This window comes from Pinus tabuliformis, chromosome 1_1 (assembly GCF_031772625.1).
Source record: "Pinus tabuliformis cultivar Carrire ecotype Pingquan chromosome 1_1, CPIR1, whole genome shotgun sequence".
NCBI lineage: Eukaryota > Viridiplantae > Streptophyta > Pinopsida > Pinales > Pinaceae > Pinus > Pinus tabuliformis.
This window is the reverse complement of record NC_142297.1, coordinates 570,453,010-570,457,692: the sequence shown is the minus strand read 5'-3', so window position 1 is coordinate 570,457,692 and position 4,683 is coordinate 570,453,010.

Below are 4,683 nucleotides of genomic sequence, written 5' to 3'. Positions count from 1 at the left end.
TCCCTACATTGTCTCTCTCTCTGCCGCTCCATCCGCATCTATCTCTACCCAATCAGTCAATTCCTGCTACTCCACATCGAGGCTCTCGTAGCAAGGTCTCATCCAAGAGGTTGGGTACCTCAAGGATCCTGCCCCTCCTCCTTGGGACGATCACTCTATATCACCGCACATCCTACCTGGAGGTATGGCTGCATGTGATCCCTCAGCCCACCTGGCTCAAAGTTTCCCCCTACTGAAGGTCTCTGCATGAGTAGATGTCTCTACTCAATCTCCTCTCAGCTTCCCTTGTTGTGTCTGCTCCACAACCTCCTGAAGCTGTTGCACCAATCGTGGCTCCTCCACAATTGTCTGAGACTTCTTCTAGCTTTGCATTTTGAGAGGTAATATATGCTCCCTCTCAACCACCAAGTCTCCTTCAGTTGCCTCGCTACTCAAGGCTTTGCATGCATCTTGAACCTCAAGAGCATATAGGTTCTTGACCCGTGAACCAATCTGCTTCACCTGTCTAGTGATGATGTGTCTAAGGAAAATCTTTCCCTTACTGAAGACTACATCACAACCTTTGTCTTCCAGCATCGCAATCGACACCAAGTTTCTCTTCAGTCCTGGTACATACTTGACATTGGTCAAGGTAAGGCGAGCTCCATGCTCCCTCTAAAAAATAACCGTGCCTACACCTGAGAAACTATACTTCTCATCATTGCCCATCACTATGAGTATCTGGAGATCTTTCCCTCCAAAGTACTGAACAAACTCATGTCACCGGTCATGCGAAAAGAAGCTCCACTGTCAAGAAACCAACCACTTCCCACCATGGATGAAACCATGCATGTGAAGAGTGTGAAATTCAACTCAAACTGTGAAGCAAGTGCCTCACCTTCAGATCCTTCCCCGAATCCCTTCTTGGATTTCCTCCATGGACAATTTGCAGCATAATGGCCCACCTCATGACAACGAAAGCATCGCACTTTCTATTTGTCAACCTTCTTCCCATCATTGGAAGAACTGGATTCGGAAATAGAACCCTTCTCCTTCCCCTTCTTTGCTTTGGCAGCCAAAGCGCAATTTTCTTCATCAGATGCCTTTGATGAAGATCTGTCCCTGGTATTCCGCCTGATCTCCTCCTGCGCAAGATCTAACCAAAGTCTCTCCCATCCTGGCAATTTCTCCCGACCATTGATAAAGTCCTGATAGGAATGCCAACTCTTTGGAAGACCAAGGAGAGCCAAGCTCACCAAGTCCTCATCATCGACAGTCACCCCCACACTTCCCAGCTCATCCCGGCATTGGGTGAACTTCGTGAGATACTCGGGCATACTGTCTCCATTCTCACACTTAATGTTTCTGAGTTTATCCTTGAGCGCCAACTTCCTTTGGTCGCTCTTGCTTTGGAATAGATCTGTCAACGCTTTCCACATCAAGTATGGAGAAGCCTTTCCATGCAGGCTGGATACAATGTGATCCTTCATGCCCTCCAACAGAATCCTTCAACACTTTGCTGTCTTCTTTTGCCAAGCCTCAACGTGAGCAACATCGGTAGGCTTTGGGACCTCAGCCTCTATGAACTCCTTCAGCCCATTTTCATCTAACACCACCTCCATCCTGTCTTTCCATGCAATATAATTCGAGCTGCCCTCAAGAGCATACTCCAATCGCAATCCGTTGAAAGACATTTCAACTTTGACACCAAGAAAACACTGCTGCAAATTCAAATTCCACCAACTCAAAACTCAACCGCTTCTAATCTAAAATTCGTGAGAACAAAGTATTTCTCGTACAGAGATTGACTGTATGGGCTTTTACCGGATATATCACCTTCCAAAGGAAGGATGAATCCAGAGGCTACCTGGCCCAATTACAGGCTCTGCCTGAAGAAATAAAATGTAATCACTTTCTGAATAATAGATCTGATGATCAACTTTGCTCTGATATCATGTAGAAACTTTGAATAATATGACACTTATTCACAGAGATTATCATGATTATACACTATTGTGGAATGCATGCATAATACATAACCTCCTCTACGTTGATCATCAATTTTGCGGAATTAAAAACAATGAAACATCAATCGCATGCGCACATTAACATAGTATGTAACCTGGAGAAAGCATACAGTTGAAAACCCCCAACTATCTATATATTATATTGATTGGGAACATGTAACAATACATAGTACAATACTCCTCGCAAGTACTCAGTACTATCTCCACCTGTTACACACAAACTAGCTCAGATCTGAATCAATCACAGGTTCAAATCTCCTCCGCTGCTTGCTTGTCTCCACTGCGCAATCCTGCATGAGAATAGTTGAGAATGGTTGATCCAAACTCATATTTCCCTTGGCTGAACCACGCAATCCTCATTGGCAATACTCAATCCATTGATTGTGCAAATCCCATGCACTACTATAGTCACAACTGACAGCTGTCTTGCCCTTTCACTCACCTCTAACACTTGTCTCCACTGAACTGTCCATGCACCGAGTTAACTGATGTATTCTTAAGTTGCTTTATGAGTTAATAATTAGTGAATTAATTAATAATTAGTTCACATCACTCATCACTAGTGTATTCTGCAGTTAGACTAAATACAACTAGTTCAACTAAGTCAAACTGAACACAACTCCATCAACTCCTCAATCAACTCCACCAAACTCAATCACTTGAGTTCTAACTGAAGTCCATCATGCAATAGCTCAACTAACCCATAAGAAAAGCGTATTTCCTTCTGACAGTTGCATGTGCCACATCCGTAGCTCGAACTGAAGTGCTCCAAGAGGATAAGATAATGTTTATAGTCCAAATATTATTAAGAGCTAATAATATTCGACTGTTCTATTTTTAGCCTGGCAGTCTAAAAATAGACTCCGCCAATATGTCTAAAAATAGAAGTCCATCTATTTTTACCAACATGACCAATCATCCACAAATAGCATCCTGCAACTCATAGACCATGATCCATATGTCTAAAAATAGACATAGTCTAAAAATAGACTTTGCACCAAAAATAGCCTGCGGGCCCACTTAGTGAAGGCGACTCCTTTCCACTAAGCTCTATCATCTTGTTGCATTTTCAACATGGCTAGTGTGTATCTTTTCCATCTTCAACTGTCCATCTTCCAACACTGACCGTATGAAATGATACTTGAGTTGTATTTTTTTGTCTTGGAATGAAATGCAGAGTTATTTGCAAGATGTATGGCACTCTGGCTATCACTGTATAACTTCTCAACTCCTACTTCTTACACAATTCATCGAGAAACCTTTGTAACCAAATCATTTTTTTACTAGCCTCTATAGCAGCAACATACTATGCTTCCGTTGTTGAGAGTGCAACAACACTTTGCAATTTTGAAACCCAACTGACATTTTTTCCACCTACAATAAACACATACCCTGTTTTTCTCCTCTTGTTATCTCTATCGCCCACCATATCTGCATCAACATATCCATGTAAAGCAATGTTTAAACCACCAACTGCATGTTCAATATCAGGCCTTGTGCAGACCATTGCATACATTAAGCTTCCAAATGCTGATGCATATGGAACTTCAGACATATAAGGCATTTCTTCCTGAGTCTTGGGACACACCTCCTTACTTAGTTTGAAATGGCTAGCCAAAGGTATACTAACTGGTTTTGCATTTTGCATATTAAATCTTTTCAACACCTTTTCTATATACTCAATCTAAGACAATGTTAATTTTTTATTCTTCCTATCTCTAGTTATTCTCATACCAAGGATTTGTTTTGCAGCACCCAAATCCTTCATTGCAAATGAGTTCCCTAGTTTTCTTTTGAGCACATTTATTTCCTGCATGCTAGAACCTACAACAAGCATGTTATCTACATACAATAACAATATAATATAGTTGCCATCATTTTTCCTTTTGAGATAAACTGTTGAAAATAGCAACAAGAAATGATAAAAATAGAATCCAGAATATTCCAACTTTAATTTGTCTTTGTCCTTGAATTAAAATTGTAAATTAAAATTCGAATTTAGTCTCACCAGCTGCTTGGAAATAATTAATTAATTCATTATGGATTAGTTAGTTGGATAAATTCAAGTTAGAAGCCTTTCTGAAGTCATGCAACAGTTATCCCTTAAATTAAGGAGATTATCCCTTAATTAAGGAGATAAAATTGAGTTATATTTGAGTTGTAATTAGTTAGCTCAGTTTACTGAGTTAAGTCCGGATAAATTCGTTCCAAACTGTTTGAGGAACTAATTGTGAGTTCAGTCAGTTAATGCATGCATGCATCCAACTAGTGTACTCTAGATAACTGAAGATTCTCTCATCAGTAACTCATGCATGTCTATTCTGAGAAAGGCCCAGTTGATATTAAAAGACAGGGATAGTGTACTATCAGTTGCATGTTTTCTCCTATAAAGGTAACTCATGCATGTAGAAGGAAGAAGGTTCCTTGAGGATTGCGCAGTTTTACAGGGTGTGAGATTAGTGTGAGTGATCAGTGTTACACTTGGTAACAGTAGGATCACCCAAGAGAAACAGCACAAGGAAGTAGGAGGATTGGAGGGCAGAGGAGAAGGTTTGTGAAAAGCCTTGTTTGCATGTGAGCATCCAGAAGGATTGTACTGAGAGCTGGCTAGCTGTGAGAGCTAAATCTTTGTGTAGTTCTGAGATATTTCCACCTTGTATGATAATACAGATAGTGG